General features: G+C 34.5%; 1 protein-coding gene and 1 pseudogene across 1 annotated transcript in view; one reads left to right on the top strand and one right to left on the bottom strand.

Moving 5' to 3' along the window:
* The window catches only part of LOC149572470 (protein NLP9-like), a 29,020-nt pseudogene extending 18,378 nt beyond the window's left edge, over positions 1-10,642 (top strand).
* Positions 1-24,138, bottom strand: part of LOC149572469 (bifunctional pinoresinol-lariciresinol reductase 1) — a 194,610-nt gene that overhangs the window by 100,769 nt on the left and 69,703 nt on the right. The gene's annotated exons all lie outside the window — the stretch shown is intronic.

Below are 24,138 nucleotides of genomic sequence, written 5' to 3'. Positions count from 1 at the left end.
ATTATAGAGCATTTTCTACTATAAGACATGAATACTGTGTAAGTAAGACTAGCAAATGAGTGATAAATTCCCTATGTGTACATGCCTTGGCCTTGCAGAGCCTAATGAGTAGAAAGCCCTTGTCCTTTTTTATGTTGGTCCAAATTTGAATAAAGTTTTTTTTTGAATATGGGATGTAGCTAACCCCTAGGCATTCACTATTATTTTGCATCTTGGTATTGTTTTAAACTTGTAGCTTTAAAACACCAACAAAATGGTGACTCTGCTAGGGAGTTGTTCAAAGAAACCCATTATCTAAATCATAGAATTCTCTTGTATTTTTCTCATGCTTGTACTAGTTTATTTCTAGCGACAATTCTTGAGAATTTAAAAATTTTCCAATACAACAAGAGGAACATGATGTGAATATAGAGTTACTTTTCCCAAATTGTGCAATATTAAACTCCCTTTGCATTGGAATTTTTTGTCAGATCTATTTTAAGAGATTGCTTTTCCTATGATATTATCTTATCTCCAAGTCATTTCAAAAAAAAGAAAAATTATTTTCCCTTCATTGGGTGGAAAATTAGTCAAATTTTCTTTAGCTAGTTCTATATATATTTTAAAGTGATCAATTTAAAACAACAGATAAAAGGAAAAATAAAAGAGCATTAAAAAAAGCCAACCCAAAAGTGCCATTGTACATAAAGTTACCTCATGTGGCTAGGAAGAACCAAGAAAAGAAAAAGAGAGAATAATATATTTTTTCTTCTCTGTCTATATACATTTTTGTATGTATTTCAGAGCTATAAGGAGATATTCTAAGTATACATCAAACAAAATATTTTTTGAAAAAGATTTATAAAAACAAGCTATACTGCTGAGAGGAAGTATATGTATAGGGGGAGAGTTTTTAATGAAGGACAAGTTATTTCTATATATATTGTTTTTCACACCAATGTCAAAGGAGGATAATTGGTGTATTATATTGCCTATTAGTGTCAAAATCCACATAATAACTGAGCCATTATATTTCCCGAGCAACAAGGGAGAAAATGGAAGACTTCTAAAGTTGTACCTGAGCTCTAGTGGAACCTTAGTGATACTTTATATACCAAGTCTAAGTCAAGATACAAGACATATCAAGTAATTCTATATGCACTGAGTCGAGAATAATACATAATACAAGTGGAAAGAGTAAACTTTTGAGAGGAGGGGGGAGTGAATCGGTTGTTTAACCTTGGACCCATTAAACTTTCACCATTTATTCATTACATGCATATGTAAGTTGAAATAACATGTAAAGCATATGCATCTAAAACATATAACCATGAAAGCATTCAGACACATAACACTAGATATGATTACCCAGAAACCCCTCCAAGTGAGAAGGTAAAACTAGGGTAGGGATGACACCCACAAATCTTCATTACTGTAGTAATAAGGTGTATCCAATGAAGGTTACAATATTTTGACCATGAAACATGATCTACCCTATGAAAGGTCTACCCTATTAAAGGCTTGCAAAGACCATTAGGTCTCACCTTGTTAGAAGTGTGCCTTGTTAGAGGACTTCAACTTACAACTAAGTAAGCACTCTATTAAAGGATTTCATATAGCCTAATAGGACTACTTTGTTAAGAGATTTGATGAAAATCACCTATTAAAATATCTTAGCATAGATCTTGCAGCTGGTACTTGCTTTCATGAGAATAGACCACCTTAACACAATAATATGATTGGTCCTTCACAATCAAATGTCTCAATGTTGTATTCTTTTCTCTAACCTCTATTCTTATCTAACTAATTCTGCAATTCATTCTCACTTCTAACTCACCTTGAATGCTCTGAAAATGATCTTGTTTGCTCCTTCAATTTGATCACTCACCCATAAAGAGTTTATGGCTTTGTCCTCCTTAAGAAGACTTTGGTGGCTTAGGGTTAGGTATGAATCTACGATTGAGATTCATCCATTTTGCTGCTTAATCCTTCCTATTTTTTGATAGGTTGCGTGTAATTGTATAGGGAATCTAAATATAGATTTGTCCTTATCTCCAAAATACTGAAATCTATCTTTAAGTTAGCACAAAAATGGTTTACATAGTTTTTTGTGCCATTACAAACAAATATGTCAAAATTGTATCACTCGGCATATGAAGTCTCTGATTCTCGGCATGCACTATTCTATGTATTGTGACTCAACACCTACATTACTTGACATCCACTATTTACTCGACTCCTAAATCACTTGGCATGGTCTATTTGCTTGGCACCTTTGTGACTCGGTTTTCATTGCAACTTGGCATGGTCTATTATTTACATGTGCTTGACATGTATTACTAGTTCGGCATAAACTAAGTAACTGGCTTAAGTGTGTTGACACTCACTTGTCAAAACCAATATGAGATCAACAATCTCCTACTTTGACATGAGTGTCAAAAATACTTGAATATTCATGATCAACCTTAATCCCTTGAGCATAACATATCCATGAATCAATACATATACAAAACTTCAAAATTTCAAATTTTTTCAGTAGCTTGTATACTTCAAAATTTGATAACTCCTCCCTGAGTTGATGTGTCTAATTTGTATCCTAAATTTTTGCTCCCTTTGACTTCAATGTGACGCATCTGATACTCTTTCATCTGATATGCTCTCTCTTAGCTGATATCTCTCCTTGTTTTCTTTTTCTCAAAAATATATATCATCCCAATGATATAATTATGCTACTATGCTCCCTCTTTCTTATTTATTACTCTTTTGTTCATACATCTCCCATATTATTTTTCTCATCTTATATCTCCTCTATATTCTCTATCTCCCCCTTTGTCTTTATCTCCCACTTTTGTCATTATCTATCTTCCCCTTTTTGACATTTATGTTCTATCACTTTAGGTTTGCCCTGGTCTATCACTATGACTTGGTTAGAACCTTGTTCCTATGTTGTAGGTATAGATGAATCTATTTGTCCTATTTCCTATTGTTGACCTATAGTAGTGTCTTTCTCTTCTATCTTCTTCTCAATTGTATCAATTTTAACACTCGTATCAACCTTGGTAGATGTGTCTTCTTTTGTTTGAACCAATGGTTGTGCATGAGTAACTAAAGAGATGATTGAAGGTGGTTCTTGTGGATTCACCTTCTCCCTTGTGACTTTAGTCACTACCTTCTGCAATTCTTCTACACTAACCAAAACTAGATTTCCACAAAGTTTAGCTTAGAGTGTGGACTAATCTAATATCTTCTTTAGATCTTCTGTAGTAAGTGGATGCATCAAAAACATCCTTAACCATTATAGTTTCAATGGTTTTGGTTGTGTCATGGGAGGGCTAGTGCTTGACACTTGTGTGTCCTGCACACTTTATTTATCTTGTTGCTACTCAATTGTTGTCTTATCATCCTTTTGGTTCTTTGTCCCTTTCCTAACTGTATTCTCTTTATCATCATCTTCCTTGTCATTATCATTATCATCATCCTTATCATTATGTTTACCCTCTAAAGGGTTAGCCTCTCCTTGCTTCACAATGGTCAAATCATAAATGAGTTTCCAAATTTGTGTTTACTTTTTCACAACATCCTCAATGTTATTTTGGAGAATACTAAAGGCTCTATATTTGGGTGTGAACCTAATTGCATATCTCTTGACAACCTTAGCAATTCATCCCTTTGTCAACTCTGGCATTACTTGGGCTAATGTTGTTTCCCTAATATGTCTTTTCAAATTCAAACAATAATGCCATTTTTGCTCAACAATATCATATAAAAAATTTGGTATTGAGTTGGAAAATTCTAGTGGAGTGTTCTTAAACTTTGACATCATGGCATATAATGCCTCTTCCACTTCATTTTTCTCTTCTTTTCCTAGTTTATCAAAGCCAATATGTCTAAAACTAGATAAAGCATCATTGCTCTTGACATTGTCACATAAGTTCTCAAGATCAAATAGAGGATTGTGACTTACCACTTTGAATTGGCTATTTCAATCTAATTCTATCCTCTCTTCATCAAAATCTGGTTGTGCCACATATTTCCTTCTCTATCTTTTCTATTCCTATCCCCCTTTCTCTATCATCTTTGAATTTTATTTTGCCTTTTGGGTAGTAGCACATGTGCTAGCTCTGGTAGTAGGTGTAGTAGGATTTGGCTAGCTAGGTTTTACAATTTTCTTTACCTTTGCCGCTAGTTGTGCCATTTCCTTTCTCTTCTTTGAATTGATAGTGGTAGGTGCTTCCTTGGCTTCTTCTTCCTCAACACTTGTAGTCTCCTCTTCTTCCTTATCTTCTCCCATGCCTTGAGTTAGAGCTAGAGGTTCTTGAGCTTGTGCTTGGTCTTCCTCTTCATCCTCTTCTTCTTCTTCCCCTTCCTCTTCTGCACCTTCTCCAAACTTTTCTTTTAGCTTCTTAACTATCTTATCCTTCTTCTTGATAGTGGAGGTAGTTTTCAATTCGATGGCAATCTTTGATAGTTTCCAAAGACTTTTGCAGTCTTATCTACTTCCTCTGCAAGTAGGACTATTATGGCTATTGAGGCATCATATACATTTACCTCATAACATAAGGGTCTCAACCATCTTACCCTTGGTGTGGTAGCTTGCACAAATATGTAGTCAACATCAACAAGAAAATATACATCATTATAGTGTTTTTCCACTAAGGAAACTAGAATCTTTAGTCTCTACTTCATTGACTTCTTAAAATCTTCAAAGTAACTAGTCATTATAGTTTCAAATTTTTCTCCTAATTTCTCAATGTAATCATTAATTTGCACTACAATTGTTCTATTTGTCTTCCATCCTATAATACCAAATGAGGGAAATGTGTTCTATACATAAAAGAATATACAAACCAGCATAGAACCAAACTTACACTATGCACTCTTGGTTTTCCTTATAGCTCCAAGGTTCTCCATAATTTTTTGTAGCTAAAGTTTTGCTATATCATATGTATGATCTTTCTTTACAATTTTATAACCAACATCCATAGCTATGTAGGCTAAACTATTCAATCTACTAGATTGATAGAATTTATGTGAGATTACCCTTATAGAAAAGTTTAGCAATGGATCAGTGATGGTATCTATAGTCATACCTCTCTTGTTCCAGACTACTCTAGTGTTCTTCTCAATCACTTCCTTTGAATCATTTCTAAGTGTCTTTGGCCGATCAAGGGTTGGGTAGCCAGTTAACCTATGAATTATTCTCTTAGTTATTTTGATTGGTCATCCTTCTTTCCACAAGGAACCATCATGAATTTAACATAGCACAATTCTTATCAACTAAGTCCTAAATACATTTGGAAAATCTAGGGCTTGTGTCAAACCCTTTTTCTCAACAATTTTAAATTCTTCTTTTACAAAACCATTTTCACACAATCTATTATACGCAACTCTTATCTCCATGTCACCAATGCTTCCTATCTTGTAGTTGTAGCATTTCCTCACATCTTGCACCATTATCACATTTGGCGAGGTCATTGACAATCTGCTAGATGGATCTTGTTTATAGGAAATGTCAAGAATGACCTTAAATATATGTTTCTTTACTTCATTATTGACTAGTTGAACATTTAAAACTTCTTTCCCTTCAACATTTTTTGAACTAGATGTCATCTTGTCAAACTAGGGTTTTTGAAAATTGAAATTGTGTAGCTTGGCTTGTGATAAATACCTTTGAAAATTTATTGAACTAATGATGGATCTTTGCATAAATCTTCTGTAATTGCTTTTGACAAATTTGAGGTCACTACTAGCTCTTCTCGCTCTTTCTCAATTTCAAAATGATGAAAATTCAGCTCAAATCAATCATATACCCTTCAAAAACCTTGCATTTAATGCTAAGTGCTTACATAGTTGTAAGCTCAGTAATAACCAATTTTAGGTTCATTCAGCATCCATTGATATTTCTACCACTTGGTAGCTACTGCAAGCTCAACATCAACTAGTTTGATAACTTGGCATCAACTAACATTTTATTCAGCACATATAGGAAACTTTTTATACTCGGCAACAACATGAAAAATTTAAAGATTTGTCTTGAATTTCAAACAACATCTTGCATCTTTATTCATGATAATTTAGTCTTTTTAGTACTATCTCCTTTTGGAACTAATGCATGATATAACCTTTAAATATCAATCCCACATACCTCTTGTTTGCCTAGTTTGATGAGGTGTGATCACCTGACCCATTGGGTGAAGTGATCCCTTCTCCATTTGATGTGTTGCAATAATATTTCTTCTTCCATGTCTTGTTCATCTCATCTTTGATGTGTTATACATTTGCCTTTGCTTTACCTTTATCAAATTCAAAACTTGGTGCCTTTGACCTAGTTGGACAATATTTACTAATGTGACAAGTCTTCAAACAACTAAAACATGTGGTTTAGTTACCACTAAAATGCATCCTAATACAATTCTTTGGAACATGTCCACATTCTTAACAATTATGATAGCTATATGTTGTATTATAATCCCAATTGTAGGAGTTCACATTGTTTCTTACCTTTGTTGGCTTGTTTGATGACCACATGGATTTGGATATGCATTCAAAAGCTCAATGTCCCTACTTTTGAAACTTGTAGCAATAACCTTCAAATCTTTGTCCTAGTTCCTCATTAATGTGCCTGATGACCTTTCTTGTTGCACTTATGACAATGAGTCATGTTCTTAGGCTTTACATTCTGATTTGTACTTTTTCTCTTGTAGACATTAGCAGTATGTCCTTTCTTACCACAATTATGATAAGTATGTTTGGAGTTCTTACCTTTGATGTTCCTTTCTTTTGCAACTTTGGATGATTCTCCTTCTTTAGTGCTTGTGTAACCCAATCTTGATGTATCATTGTTGGATCTAGGGGATCTCAATAATTGCTCAAAGTATTTGATAACTTCATTTTGCTTGTTGAATTTTTCAGCAAATTCCTTTTCACTCTTTAGGTCACTTTGTATTGTTCAATTTGAAACTTCAATGTAGTTATCTCAATGTCCTTGACATTCAATTCATAGTTGGCATTCATCATTTGACTTAGAGTATCTAGTTGCATGTTGGAAATCTTGGTTAGTTATATTGACTTCTCTTCTATTCTATTGGCCAATTTTTTTTTTCTTATTCAACCATGGCTTTATCGTCAATGGCTTTCTTCTTTTGTTTAGTCACCTCATATAGTAGTATAGCTTGTGATTCTTGTTCTAGCTTGATATTTCTAATTTCCTCAACTTGGACTCTATTCTTTTCCATTAGATCTACAACTGCTGCATCAAATTCATTGCAATCACCATCTACAAATAGCTTGGTAGTGTCTATCTCTTTGTATAGTGTGTCATTCTCCACAATAGAAATCTCTTTTCTTCTCTTCAAGGATTTCTTTAGTTCCTCTCTTTCCTCATTCAATTGATGTAGTATGAGATGTATTTCAATCTCCTGGTTCTTAATAGTTTTTCCCAACTTGTAGGCTTCCATTTCAAGATCTTTCCTCAAAGATGAAAAGCTTCTCTTTTAGAGAACAAGGCTCTGATACCAATTGTTGGAATTACTAGTGGAAAGAATAAACTTCTAAGAGAAATGGGGGGGGGGGGGGGGTTGAATCAGTAGTTTAACCTTCGACCCATAAAACTCTCACTATTCATTCATTACATGCATAAGTAAGCTGAAATAACATTTAAAGCATATGCATCTAAAATATATAACCATGTAAGCATTCACACACATAACACCAAATATGATTACCTAGAAACCCCTCCAAGTGAGAAGGTAAAATTGGGGTAGGGATGACACCCACAAATCTTCACTACTACAGTAATAAAATATATCTAATGAAGGTTACAATGTTTTGACCATGAAACATGATCTACCCTGTGAAAGGTCTGCCCTATTAAAGGCTTACAAAGACTTTTAGGTCTCACCTTGTTAGAGGATTTCAAAACCATGTTAGAAGTGTGCCTTGTTAGAGGACTTTAACTTACAACTAAGTAAGCACCCTATTAAAGAATTTCATACAACTTGCTAGGACAAATCTATTAAGATATTTAACTTAAATCACTTGTTAAAATGTCTTAGCATAGATCCTATGGTTGGCACTTGCTTGCCTGATAATAGATCACCTCTACACAATAATCTTATTGATCCTTCACGATCAGATGTCTCAATGCTATATTCTTTGCTGAGCTATCCTCTATTCTTCTATAACTGTTTCTACAATTCATTCTCACTTCTAAGTCACCTTGAAAGCTCTATAAACTATCTTCTCCACTCCTTCAATTCGATCACTTGCCCATAAATAGTTTAGGGCTTTGTCCTCCTTAAGAAGACTTTCATGGCTTAGGGTTAGGTATGAATCTATGGTTGAGATTCATCCATTTTGCCTCTTAATCCTTCCCATTTTTTGATAGGTTACATGTAATTACATAGGGAATCCAAATATAGACTCATCCTTATCTCCAAAATATTGAAATCAATGTTTAAGTCAGCTCAGAAATGGTTTATATAGTTGTTTGTGCCATTTCAAAAAATATGTCCAAATTGTGTCACTCTATATATGAAGTCTCTGATGCTCAGCATGAACTATTCTATATACTATGACTCAACACCTGCATTACTTGGCATCTACTATTTACTTGAATCCTGAATCACTCGGCATGGTCTATCTACTTGGCACTTGAGTGACTTGGCACATGAGTGACCTAACACTCATTGCAACTCAGCATGATCTAATATTTACATGTTGTGCTCAACATGTATTACTGGTTTAACATGATCTAAGTAAATGGCTTAAGTGTGTTGAAATTCACTTGTTAAAACCAATCTAAGATCAAGAGATAACTACAAAGAAAAAAAGGATCTAATTAGGCAAAGTAAGTCACTACTATAGGTCATTGCTTCTATTATTTAACCAATATAGTAGTTTTTTAAATTCTTGAAAAAGGTGGACTTAATAGTCTTGTATGTAAATTTATTAATCGAGTACACACTTGACAAGAGTTGTTAAATCCTTATATAAGGTAGATCCTTATAGATCTCATTGTATACTCATAACCAAGTAAGTCACTAGAAGTGACAAATATGGTAGCCCTAACAAGGAAACGTCTTATTACAGTAGTGATGGATTTGTGGGTGTTATCCCCACTATAATTTTCCCTTTAACCAAGGGTTTGTGCAATACAAAAAAATTCATTGTACATTATGTTTTCATGAGTTTATATTTAGTTGATTTACTTTAAATTGCAAGAAAATTGTTATGTGCTTAATATTACCAAGTAATGATGAGAACAAAGGAATGATTAATTGAGTAAAAGGAAAAGTTTTAGAGGATACTAATTTACCTGCCCCCCCGCTCCCTCAACATCCTATCTATCTTGTATTGTTTATAGATTTATCCAAGGAGAAGGTTCTAGATACATCAAGTATAAGACTTAAAATTCATAATATGTTAATTATTATGACATCAGATTGAATATAAATGTGAAGGTATGAACATGTAAGTTGCAGCTACATCTTCATTTCTCGAGTCAAAACATGAAAATAATCCATACCATCATGTTTCTCTAGCTAAGATACTAGAAGTTTTAAAAAGAGTTTGTGAGACTCACAATCTACCATTAGCATAGGCATGGGTTCCTTCTAAGCATTATAATCTTAGTAAGAGTGAGACTAAGAAGACCTGGGGTTCAAGTAGGAGCTTAGAAGGAATATAGTTGTTAACTCATGAGATGACATGCTTTGTCAGGGATGCCTGCTTCCTGCCTTTTAGAAATGCATGCTTTGAGCACCATTTTTAGATAGGGCAGGGTGTTCCAGGAAAAGTATTTTCTCTAAGACATCCATAATTTTCTAGTGATCTGAAGAGCTTCAACATCATAGAATACCCTCTTATTCATTATGCACGTATGTTTGGCCTGACTGCTACCCTAGCTATTTGTTTGCAAAGCAATTATATTGCAAGTGATTACTATGTGTTTGAGTTTTATTTTCTAGTTACTTTTAGTGATATTTCTGAACAACAACTTTTGTTGAAGAAATTGTTTACTACCATACAATTAATGTGTAGAAGTTTGAGATCTATAATTGTTATACTGAATGGCAATGGAAATAATTATGAGCACTGCAAAAAAATTGAATGGCAAGATTTTGCATCAGGCAATATTTTTGATATAGGTTTTGAAGCAATTCATTTAGATCCCAAGTTATCCTTTGTCGAGGGCTTGATTGGGCATGCACAGTTCAATAGAGGTGAAAAAATTGGACAAGACTTGCATCGACAATCATTATAGGGTAGTGTTGGGAAGAAGCATAGAACAATTGAGAAAACTATTAGCTATCACCTTCTTCAACAATACTTCACTGGAATCCTTAAGGATGCTGCAAAAAGCATTGGAGTGTGTCCAAAAACATTAAAGAGGATATGTCGATAGCATGGAATATCTAGCTAGCCATCACAGAAGATCAACAAAGTGAAATGATCTTTGAAAAAGATTGAAAGTGAAATTAATTATGTACAGGGTGCAGGAGGAGCCCTAAAATTAAATACGACTCTAGGTAATATTATGATTGTAGCTCCAGTGGTCCAAGGGGTGTAGATGTGTAGTTGGACTCCATCCATTTATGGGCATTGGGTTGTTTCTTTGGCTAGTCCAAAACTTCAAAACAATCATGTAGTAGAAAGCAGCTAAGAGAGGAACTCCCTAGTGCAAGACAAGAACAAAGCAGAGCATCCATGCTAAGCGAGCACCCCACGAGAAGAAGAAGACCCACACAAAAAGAGTCCATGAAAGGAACAAAGCCAAGGAAGCCCATGCAAGGCAGGAATAGTAGGGGCTAACTAAAGTAGAGGTTGCGGATTGAGGCAAGGGAGATGCCATATAAAAAAAGAAAAGAGTTGTAGCATGCATGATGAGACCATGCAAGAAGAAGAACAGGGCAGCCTATGGCTGCTACCAAAACAACTCCACATTCTCAGCAAGAAACTGTCAATTTTGGCAATAAAGGAGAAATCATTTGTTTTAGGCATGAGATCAAAATTGAGGATCATCAATTGGATTGACTACAGGTCCCTGCAAAACCTCCCAAATGTTGTATCACAAGTGTTTCTTATTTTTGCAAAGGCTATTTAGAGGATGAGACCGATCCAAACGAGTCTTCACCAAATTCATCCAAGAAAGTAGCAGGTGATGTGAAATAATTGAAGAGAAACCTAACCAAAATGAGGAATGCCATAGGAATGAGCAAGAAAGCTCTATAGTAAGAGAGTAGATCACCCACACAATTGAAAGAGCAATCCACATTGAAAGGGAAGAGTACAAACCATAATCAAAGGGTAGGGGCTATAGCTTCAGACAAGGGAGTAGATGAATGTAAAAGAGAAAGCTAGGACATCAATAGGGCATCCACATCAAGGAGCTACTTTTAGGGGGAGCACGTCAAATCATGCTATGATAGGAATGACAATAGATCAAGCTCACTTGCCTGCAAAAATTCAAATATTTTCTCCCCATTTAGTCGTGAAAGCCTCTACATTTTGTCTACCATTTGAGCATTCAAAAAGAGAAGGGGATTTTCTTATAAACAATTTATACCACATTCATGCTTGGGGGATATTTTTGGTCTTTAAATACAAATCCATTCACTAAGAAAGTGTCTTAATGACACATGGCTTTTGAAGCCACAGGCATGCATGGGGACCCCACCACAACCATTGATAACTAGAGGTGACCAAGTAATGAATTTTGAAAGAATGCATGAAACAAGAGGATGATGCCAACATGATTTGGTGGTGCCATAAAAGTTGAAACTATTGTCGAAAAATCCAAGAATCTGGGAAGGCACCATGTTGCCACTAGAAAATGATGAAGCTTTCCGACATGCAACATGGCAACCTACCAGAAACTACAAATTTTGGCTAGTGACCTCCCAGAAAAGTAGAATTCTAGTAAAGAGAAAAATTTGAAAAGCAAACTGATGACTTGGCATAGTGATGTGGACCTGAGAGCTAGTCACTTGACGACACATGGCAAGAGGTGGACAAAGTACAATGACAAATGACATTATGTGGCAAGTAGATATCTCTGACATACCAAATGGCAACACATGGCACATTCGATGACTATCGCTATCTCACCAAAGAAAAGATGCATGATGGATAACATAGTGACATGGTGACCCAATAGAAGATTGATATGTGGCATTGATGTGGCAGTGAGGTGGTGCTAACGTGCCATGCTGAGGTGTACTAGTGATGTGGCAGTTTGGTGGCAGTCAAGGAACCAATGACATGGTGCCACGTGGTGCCCAACAAGAAGGGTTAGATGACTATGCAGCAATCAGCCAATCAAGGCCTGACATGTGGTGAACATGGTCAAACCAGGTTTGACTTAGATGAGAAAACAAAGGAAAAAATCAAAGTTATAAAATTATTTTTTTATGTTTGGCTAAATGTGAACTCAAACTTTTAAATAAGGTTTGAATTATTGTATAGTTTTAAACTATAGAAAAAAGTTAATTTTTTGCAATAATAAAGTGGTATGCAAAGCTATGAACAGGAGCCTAAACTTCAAATGCCCGCCACATGCACATTTTTTTCTCAAAATATACACTCCAATATACTGTCAGAACTGGGAAGAGATGAGCTATCAATTTCTAAGGTCAGTTTTTACACAGGTGCTCATTCATTTGAGTTATAAGAAAATTTGTGATTCCTTGGGCATTATTAGTAGAACAAGTAGTTTTCATCACGAAGCATTAAAATCAGCTAGGGGGAAAACATTGAAGTTGGTTGAAGCCTAAATGAATTCTAAAAAAAAAATTGTGCTTCTAGAGTTCATTTTTAAAACTAATTTTCACTTTTGTGTTAAGTTCAAATTTGGCATCAAAATCAGTTATGATTTTCAATTAAATATCTTAGATATTCCTTGCTTTTGGAGGCCAAAATGATTGAAGATTTGATATGTAGTTGTAGAGAGAGATTCTTTTCATTGCTAGGAGATAGAATTTCAAGTGGACACATGTCCTTCTCAGATTAGATCTAAGAATTCCTTCCTCTATATCATTCTCTTTCTTTCTCATGGTACAGGTTCCAGTTTTGGGAAGAAAAAATTTTCAACTATGATACCATTCCCTTCAGCATTTTCTTCTTGTATTGAGTAGCAATTAAGTGTTTATGTAGATAGCTCTCATTTGTTAGGTGATTTGTGAATCAATTTTGTACATCTTTCATCTATTTCTTTTCAAGGAAAATGAATAGAAACACAACAAGGGGTTTTAATTTTAGTTTGAATCCTGTCTCCTGTTCATGGATTTGCAATCTTTTCTAGTTACTGAACAAAGAGCATAAACTAGGTGCATTTTGTTTAAAAATGTATGTGGTTGAAATGTCTTGCTTGTGGAACAAATAGCCATGTAATTGCTTGATGTTTATCACAGGGTTTGCAAATTTCATTATGGGATAGTTTGAGTATGAGATTCATTTTGAAGTAGATGTCTATTCATAAGGTGAAAGATAGATCAAGGATCTTGAAGTAGGAATTATGTGAAAGATTTCTAGGAGATGTATGGTTGTAATTCATGTAATTTTCCAATAGATAAGGCACTGATTAGAGATAGGATCATTCAATTTTGTTGCTCATACCCAGGTCTTTCTGATATCAACATATTAAATCATCTTTTCCCTTTTTATGTTGAAAGTTATTCAAAGTTTGACCCTCACTTAGCTTACCAGTTTCATGAGTCATGCTATTAGCTATTTCATGCTTGTAATTTCTCGGTTAAGTATAGAAGATTTAGGGTTTTCATCTGTTATCCTAGATCCTAATTATGCTCATTGCACTAGTCACATAATCAAATCTTAAGAGGTTCACCCACCTAGGTTTTGTAGAGCCTAAAGTGAAGGAGTGTAGCCTTATAGTTAGCCCAGGTTCTTAGTGAATTGTGTCCATTATTGGAGATAGTTTCCCGTAGATGCATTCTTGCCTTGCATACTTGGTTATTGCATACATTTTCCCCTATTGCAAGACTTGAAGGTCTTAAAATACTACTAACATATACTATACAAAAAGGATTAAAAGTATATTAGATGCATATAAAATTATCTTTCTTAAGTGGAATACTGGAAGAAGACGACTACATTGAACAACCTGAAGGTTTCATTGATCCAAACAAAAGAGACATCATATGAAAACTACACAAAGATCTATATGGACTGAAGAAAGCTCCTAGATCATCGTATGAAAGGCTACATGGATATTTAGTAATAATTAGTTTTGAAAAGACAAATGATAATAGTAATTTGTATATAAAGGAAGGACCATAGGACAAGATATTGCTACCATAAATATTTGTGGATGATATAATATTTGGAGGACATGAGATGTTATGTGAATAATTTGTTGAAGAAATGAGGAAAGAATTTGAAATGTCTATGTTTGGAGAAATAAACTTATTTGTTAGCCTACAAGCTGATCAAATGATGACATATACATCACCTAGTCAAAGTATATGAAGGGAACATTAAAAGCATTTGGAATGGAAGATTCCATACTAGATGGAACACCTATGTTTACTGTATGTAAACTTTCAAAGAATGATGATTCAAAGGAGGTAAATCAGACTACCTACAGATCAATGATTGGGAAACTTTAGTATGCGATACACTCTAGACCTAATATTGCATTGGCGATTGGCATAGTTGCAAGGTTTTTTGAAAATCTTAAAGAAAATTACATGATGATAGTAACAAGGATTTTGAGGTACCTAAAAGGAAATGAAGAGTATGGTTTATGGTATAAGAAAGGAGGAAACCTTGAGTAAAGAACCTTTACTGATGTTTATTGGATATGAAACATTGATGATAGAAAAAGCACTAGTGGAGGAGAATTATATCTTGGAAAGATATTAATATCTTAGATAAGAAAGAAGGGAGAATTGTATCTCTCAATCAACAACAAATCAAACAAAGTATGTTGTTGTAGTAGTTAATTATTATAATATAATATGGATCAAGCAATTATTATTAGGAATGAAAGAGGAAATCAAGGAACCAATGGCCATCTACTGTGATAACAAAAGTGCAATCAACATATCCAAAAATTCTATGATGCACACAAATAAAAAACACACTACAATCAAGTATCATTATCTAAGGGAATTGGTTTGAGACAAAGAGGTGAGATTAGAATATGTGAACACCAAGGAAAAAATAACATAAATATTTACTAAGGCATTACATAAGGATGCCTTTATGTATCTAAGAGGTAAATTAGGGGCTATTCCCTTATCTAGTTCTAATGAAATAAAAAAATGGGGATGCATCAAACAAGTTTCATTAAAGATTTATCAAGTTGATGCAGATTATCACACTTCAAGTGTGAAATTGATGCAAAGAGCATAGGGTTCTATAGAAAACTACTATTATTTAAGTTTCTAATCTTGAATCATCCAATGATTCTTTTTCTTTTTCCTCCTCACCAATCCAAGCCTCCAAGTCTTCTCCACCAACTTGCCTCCTAGAAGCATTTGGTCTAGTGTAGACTTAAACTCCCTTCTAAGGAACTAGTCCTACTAGTCCTTCTTTCCCCTAGAAACCTATCCCTCAATTAGGATCTTGTACTTACACTACCTTGGAGTCTATTGATGATGTAAATACCCTCCATATCCTCCCTGACCTCATTCCACACTTCTGGTCACACCCACACCCAAAGACAACTTAGATTCTTCCCATGAGCCTAATTAGACCTAATGGCTTATAGGTCTAGTAACCCTGTTTTGCTCCCATTCTCCAAATTATTCTAAAAAACCCTTAAAAAAACTTAGGAATATAGTATCTATCTCCTAGCACACCAAGATTCCAAACTTTTAGAGCTCCAAGAAACCCATAACCCTATTTAGTACCAAGCCCTAGTTTCTAACCTTTATTTTAGGCATCCAATCCAATCACCAATAAAAAATCTCCAAAGCTCTTCAAACTTCATATCAAGCCTCCATTCCACTTGCACATTCAAACTAACATTCGAGGGCTTCTAGGAACTATAGTAATTCAATCTTACATGATAATGGGTGTGCTTTGTGACATCTTTTATAAAACTATCTAGGCTCACATACTCCTACCAATTAGCCTAAGGCATCACCTTTTGGCTTGGAAACCCATCAAAAGAATGAAAATAAAAAGAAAAAATCTATTTACACCATATAACCTATCTCTCCACTTGGTTTCATGAATTTTCCACTATGGGAGATTAGGTTAGATCTATTTTTACACAGACAACCCTATGAAGGTAAAATTCATACTATTCATCAAGAAGATGCTATAACTTGGAAATGTTAAAAATTCAACACAAACTTGAATATGGAAAAGAACCAAGAGAGATTAAACTAAAAAAGAACATGAACTTGATCTCTTGTACCAATCTATACATAGACATACAACTCCTTCAAATAATGGAAAACCCTACAAACTGTCCATATAGAAACTCCGCACATGCATAAAATTGATACTAAACATTCCAACCTTAAAAAAAAATCTTACATGACCATATACTTGAGCATGGGTGGTTACAATCTCCACAACTACTCATTTGCAATTTCTTGCAAAAATTGCAAAATTTGCTCAAGCAACTTTTGAGCAATTTTGCAATTTTGCTCATAAGGTTTTTTGGCCAAATGGGTCCACCCATTATAGGGCCATAGATAGGATACCTAATACCCATTTAAATTAGAAATGACCTTCATTACTCATCCCTTATCATATTTGGACTATTGAGAAACTTTGACTCATTGAACAACTAAGACCTAATGAGCAACTTGGCTCTTACATTTGGATGAGTTGCACTACAAGGACTCTTGGAGATTATTTAACACACCCACACACTTAATGAACCTTTAATCACACTAAAAATAAAAATTAGGAAGGTGCCCTACACCATGCACCCCTGGGATAAAGAACTCAATTCCCTTGAGTTAGGATGTCTTCAATGGTGACTCCATGCTTCAGTATGTCTACTTCAATCATCCAAGTGGCCTCTACATCTGGTAGTCCCTTCCATTTCACCAAGTAGTTCTTGTAGGTACCCTTTCAAGTCTTCTTGATCACCTTAGAATCCATAATGAAATATAGTTGTAAAGGTTGGGGTGTTGGAAAATATTGTGCCCAATTAGCCCCTTCCATATCTACAAGAGTATGGTGATCAAAATTTACATGAGTACCCTTGTATGGAAACAAGTCACATACATTGAAAATGGGTGATATGCCTAAGTTAGGAGGAAGTTCAACTTCATAGGCATTGTTTCCATATTTGTGTAGGATTTTTAGAGGTCCCATCTTCTTCATTAGCAACTTGGTTGGATTTCCTTTTGGTAGCCTCTCCTTCTTGAGATAGGAAAGTACTAGATCTCCCACTTAGAACTGCAAGTCCCTCCTTGTCTTATCTGCCTTGGTCTTATACTTTTCCACTTTGCTCCACAATTTCTTCCTCCCTTGCTCATGCAACTCCTTCATCTACTCTACAAATGAATCCCCATGTGCACTCCTTTTTCCATGTAGGCTGAGATCCCTTAACTCCAAGACCCCCCTAGGGTGAGTCCCATACACAATCTCAAATGGGCTCTTTTTAGTGCTTCTATTTATGGAGTCATTATAAGAAAACTCTACCTACCATATAATATGATCCCATGATTGTCCATGCTGCTTGGTCAAACACCTCAATAGTTTTCCCAAAGATCTTTTTGCTACCTCTATTTTTCCATTAGAATGAGGATGGTAGGCTAAAGAAAATGACAAATTGGTTCCCAACATCTTCCTGTATATGTGAAATGTGGGCCCCAAATCCTCACACACACTTCAACATGGTAATAACCTGAGAGATCATCCCAGAATAAATATGAGATTATTCATCTATGTAATCCAATAGAACTTGACCTATTTCCTTCTATCTAGAAGAATTTTTCCTTTTCTCTCAGAATGAGAAGCGGGCAACTAGACCTCTCCTACAAAGGATTTTACTTGAGTTATATGAAAATGCAATTAATCTATATGAAGTGCAGGTGTTAATCTAGAAATAAGAAAGAGCATTTAGTCTATATGTATGCATATATTAAGATGAATGTTATCAAGATACTAGAAAGTAATTAAACTATGAAAATATGAGCATAATGAGTAGATATTTTAACATAAACTTGATACACAAAATATTCAACCTTTGTAATGAGGAATTGAAGGCCTCTTAAATAGAGTTGCAGAATTGATTGATGATCAAGATCAATTTGGATGGATGGTCAAGATTGAAGGTGAGATTCAGTTGAGATGGAAACTTTCTTGTGTAGGTGAAGTTAATTGTTTCAAATCTGAGTGTGATGAAGAGTTAACTGAGTTTCACATGAGTGTGAGAACAAGCTAACTAATTTAGTTCCAATTCAAGAGATAGTTCACTCAGAATTTCCATTTTAAGACTGAAGAGAAGATTTGGAGAGATTATTTAATTTATTAAAATAAGATATGACCTCATATATGCATAAATATTAATTTGAATAATTAAATTCAATGATTAAATTGAGGAAATTATTAAATTAAATAAATTTAATTCATTTGCACATTAGCTGAAAAGTAATTTAATTTAATTAAAGTATGAACACTTATAATTAAATTAAATTTAATCAATAGGTTTAATATAGCTAATTTGAGTCAATAATTACAAATTAAATAAAGAGTGTAATTAATGCAAATTAGGATTTTCTGCATCTAAAACTTAGGTCAAGTAGCGATTATCAAAATCAAAATTTCCTAGTAAAATAGGACTTAAGAATGATTGAATAGAACATAATTGGTTAACATGGCAATGTGCAAATTTTGGGGTATTACATTTTCCCCTCTTTGAATTAATGTGCGAGCAACACATTTGATTCAAAGAAATTAGAAGTATGAAGCATAAACCAAGAAATGAAATTGGTTCTGAAATTGATGATGTAGAGATCAATTGATAAGCTTTTTTAGGTTATCTCTAGAATGAAGCTTAACCTTAGGGGGTCTAGATAGAACACCTAGACACCAAGAATGATAAGGTTTTAAAGGTTGTCTCCAAAATGAAGCTTAACCTTAGGGGATTGAGATAGAACACCTAGATACCAAGATCGATAAGCTTTTAAAGGATATCTCTAGAATGAAGCTTAACGTTAGTGGATGTAGATAGAACACCTAGATACCAAGATTGATAAGATTTTAAGGGTTATCTTTAGAATGAAGCTTAACCTTAGGGGATCTAGATAGAACAACTAGATACCAAGATTGATAAGCTTTTACAGATTATCTCTAGAATGAAGCTTAACCTTAGGGGATCTAGATGGAGCACCTAGATACAAAGATTGATAAGCTTTTAAAAGTTATCTCTAGAATGAATTTTAATCTTAGGGGATTTAGATAGAACACCTAGATATTGAGATTGATAGCACAAAGATTGTCAAATTTCACAAGATTGTTCCCAGAATGAGACTCAAATCTCAAGATTTAGGATTTAGATTGTCCCAATACCTATTCATTTTGAATAGTAATCAAAAGAAAGAGCCTAGAATTATCCCCAGAACAAGGCTTAATTCTTAGCAAAATTTAGGATCATCTCCAAAATGAAGCTTAATCCTTAGAAAGAATTTGGAATTATCTCCAGAATAGAGCTTAATCCCCTAGATTCCAAATAGAACATCTAAATATTGGTCTATAAAAGATAGCAAAACCTATCATGAGTCATAGAATCATCCTCAAAATGAGGCTTGATCCTTAGGAGTTAGGGTTTAGACTATCTTGATACCTATCTATCAAACTCTAACAAGGAGTGTTGTAAGATTGATCAGCTGATCGAAAGATAAGATAGATGACATATGATGCCAGATAGAGGGGAAAAAGATTCCCCAAGTGATGAGGACATACAATTTAGATTGAGTTGAAGCAAGTTTTTGAAAGATTCAATGATGTAATCATTCTACCCCCTCGAGAGTGAAATTGAAAGATAACACATTGAAACAGTGATGCATACAAGTATATTGAGAGATACTAAAGAAATATGAGGTTTAGAAGGATGTAGAAGATATCAGAAGAATCTAAAGAAAACTTAGAGTCAATTCAGAGCAATTTCAAGGTCAAAAAACTAAGTTTGACCAAAGTTGACTAGAGTTGACCAATTTTGACTAGATTTGACTTTTTCCAAAAAAATTGGAAAATGCCAAGAGATGTGATTGTAAAGCATTCACAAAGTATTAAAAAAATTGGACTGCACAAGCATTCGATCGCGTCCATCCCAAAATTTTAAAATGTGATTTTGAGCTATTTAAGTGTGTCAAATTTTGAATTTGATCCCAAAAAATGAGTTTAGAGTGGCCAAACTAGCCAAGAGGGTGATTAATAGATCATTTCAATAGTCATGAAGAAACATGATACTTTGAAGAAGTCAACAATCCCTCATCATGAAGGATGCAAGTAAATCAATAATCGAACATGTGCTTATGCAAATGCAACCCTATGCTAGATGCAACCCTAAGTCTGATTACCATCCTTCGACAGTTATCATCACTAAGCATTTAGCTAAATCCCAAATGTTGTACAATTCCCACTCACATTGCAATCATAGGACTATGAATAGGAAATCTATTCTAGTTTTTTTCGGATTAAATGTAAGCATTCAAGGCACAAGAAGCCAAAATGACCAGAACATTTGTCCCTTTTAATGTAGCAAGTTAACATAAGTGTTAGAGCATAAACGCTAGGATGACTAGAATGTTTCTTGTGTAAAGACACATGAGACACATGAGAGATCCTTCTTAGGCTTAAGTAATTATTAAGTATCATGTTTGTAATGACCCTTGCATTCATAACCTAAGACAAAAGTGTGCTAGGTATACTAGTAGTGACTCGTATGTTCACTTAGCAGGACGAATATCAGTATTTACCATACCATAGAGAGTTAACTCCAACAAGAAAGGAGAAGAACCAATGTTAGTGAAGAGTCCACATAAAATGAGTTGAGGTACACACAACTATCTAATACAAGATAGAGGCTCTTATAGTGGACACCCCTTTTATATGGATACTTCAGATCATTGGAACTAAACCATCAAACATAAAGAAAAGAAAAGGTCATGCCCCCAGTCCTTGCTCCTCTAGTCAAAAGTGACATCATCAAGTTGCTAAAAGAGACATGATAAAGTAAAAATCAAACAAACAAAGAAAAACTTAGCATATCTCAAACAAATTCATCATTTTGAGTTCATTTTCTATATTGTAGGATTGATGTCAAGTGTCAATTTTTAGAACATATGTGAAAGAAATCTCTTTAGTAGGGTGACGAAAGTAGATATATGTAGTTAGAGAAACTGGTGAATGGAGTCAAAGAGGAATCTTCAGTAAGAAGAACCTTAGTAGGAAACTGGGTGACAATAGGCAGATGTAGTTAGAACAATTGGTGACTGACATGAGAGATCTTCCATGAAAGGAATCTCAAAGTGACACTAGCAATAGTAGGTAGACACAGTTAGAACAACAGGTAATCAGAGTCAAAGAGGAATCTTAAGTAAGAAGAACCTTAGTAGGAAACTAGGCAATAGTAGGCAAACATAGTTAGAACAACTAGTAACTAATGTGAGAGATCTTCCATGAGAGGAATCTCAAAGTGACACTAGCAATAGTAGGTAGACACAATTAGAACAACTGGTGATTGTAGCTTAAGAGATCTTCTACGAGAGGAATGACACTTTTCCTATTTTTCAATTTTTTTGTATTTTCATTTTTTTTGGATTTTTTTTAATTTTTCAATTTTTTTTGGTCTTACCAGGATAATAGATTTTTTTTAGGACTTTTTGCAGTTTCTATACTTTTTCAGAACATTTTCAAAATTTTAGAACTTCTTTAGAGATTACTAACTCTCAAGTAAGATCATATCATTTTGTTCCAGTGTCTAGCAAGGTGTAGGACAAGATGGAGTAGCAAGCTGGTGGATAAGTAGAGATGGATAGACAAGGAGTATGAAGCAGGTGAAAGTCATCCTCAAGAACTAGCTCTCCAAGAGTACCCAAGCTAGGGAAAAAGGATATAACAATATAAGCTGATGGTGTAATGAAGGATATCACATAAACAATATGAGAAAATGACTATGTCAAGAGATTGCTAAGAACTGAGTTTTCTTCTTTCTTTGGTTGATCAAGACGAAATGGATAACTAATTAGAATAGCAAAGTTTGTTATGGAGGTTAAAAAAAGTGAATGACTTTAGGAATGAGCACATTTGAAGGATAAGAAAGATCATGATAGGATGTCATGGATGGAAGAATTATGCATGATGCTTATTTACAAGGTTTTTGTCATGATATTTATCCAAGGTGCCACAAGAAGTGGTTTTTACCATAGGTTAGATTTATTTTTCTTTACTTTTGCTACCAAGGTGCTTGTTTCCAGGTTTTTACCAAGCCACTTTTTTTTTTCTTTTTTTCTTTTTTCGATTTTTTTTTGGAAAGAGATCAAGCTTTCTCAAGTTAGATAGCATGCCTATAAGAAAGATAAGTTATGATAAGCCAATACCATAGCAAGGTACAATCAAAGATGCTGATAAGATGATGGAAGGGAAATGATATGAAAATGAGAGGTAGATGGAGGATAAGGTTGTTGGTTTTGGAAGACTAAAACAAGAGAGGATAGCAAGTAGGCATAAGATTTAGAGGATTCCATGATGAGTGGATGAGATATTAGGAAAGATAAACATTGATGCACACCTTGAAGGGTGATGGAATGATGGGGAAATCATAGACAAAATAGATTGAGGCTTAGATATATGAGGTGGCAGAGCCATTTTGGAGGAAGGTGGAGTGGAAGGTTTTGCAACATTTTTAGGAAGAAGATGGAGTGAAAGCCTTTTGAAGCTTTAATTTCAACTTTGATCCATTTTCAATATTCAATTCCTTCAACAGAGACTTCGGAATCCATATACCTTTTGATTTTTCATAAGGTTCTTTGGAACAAATTTCTTCAATAATAGATTTAAGAACCCACACTTTCTTTGGTTGAGCTCTTTGAATAGTGGACCTTTGTGGTTTCTTTTGCATATTTTCCTTCTTAACATTCACATATCAATCAGAGGAGACATAGTGAACTTTTGAAGATGCATTCATGCACTTGTGTTTGAGTTGATCATCCAAATCACTTCCAAAGGACTTGGGATTTATGGATGAATAAGGAAAATATGATTGGTTTAAATGGAAATGTGAATGTGAAGAGTTCAAGTATGTGTCTTTGTTGATCTTGGGGTTGGGTAGGAGGAATGCATAATGAGTTGGAAGTGGAAGTAGGATATAGAGGAACATAAGGTCCCAATATGGATGGAAGACTTGAAGGTTTTAGCTTGGATGGATAGAAATCAAGGATAGAGTTAAAAAATTTGAATGGACCATGCGTAGGGATATCAACATCTTTAGAGTGAGCAACATGACCAAAACCATCAATAGATTTATGAGTAATTTTTATAGGAGCAATACCTTTGACAATAGTATTTAAAGCTTGAGCATAGTTTTTAAGTGAATGTAGTGAGGTAGAACAAGAGGGTAAGGAAACACTTTTTTCTTCAAAAGGAATTTTAGGTAGTATAGGAAAAGTATCATTCTCTTGGTCTTTAGTAATCTCCTTAGGGATGGTGGAAGGAATATCTTGATCTTTCTTAGTAGATGTGCATGGCATGGGAGATAGAGGACTATGTAGCTCTTGATATAGAGGCACAAGATCTTGAAAGATCTGAAAGAGGATGAAGGAATCTTGGTCTTGATCAACACTTGTTTCTTCATCATTTAAGTAGTCCTCTTGACATGAAACCAATTCTAAGGATGAGGGAATATTTGAATCTGTATTTGAATCTATTTCTAGAGTCTGCATAATAGGCTCTTGAAGGTCAGAAGGAAAATGACTTGGAGTGGACTTCACTAGAATATCAGGGCATGAAGACATATGATCTGTGAAGGTAGTGAAAAGACTTGCAACCCGATATTTGTTGGCTTGAGTTTCTTTTAAAGGCATTCCTTGAGGGTATACATAGTCAAAAAGGGAAGTAGCGAGTTCTTTGTTTGGTGAATATGTGTTGGAAGAGATAAGTGTCACATTTAAACCATTACTAGACTTGGCTTCACAATGTTGATCCTTCTTGAGAGTAGAATCTCTATTA

The sequence above is a fragment of the Cupressus sempervirens genome, chromosome 2, assembly GCF_028749045.1.
Source record: "Cupressus sempervirens isolate cs-2001-9-10 chromosome 2, ASM2874904v1, whole genome shotgun sequence".
NCBI classification, from domain to species: Eukaryota; Viridiplantae; Streptophyta; class Pinopsida; order Cupressales; family Cupressaceae; genus Cupressus; species Cupressus sempervirens.
The sequence above is the reverse complement of the archived record's forward strand: the minus strand, read 5'-3'. Positions and strand labels throughout refer to the sequence as shown.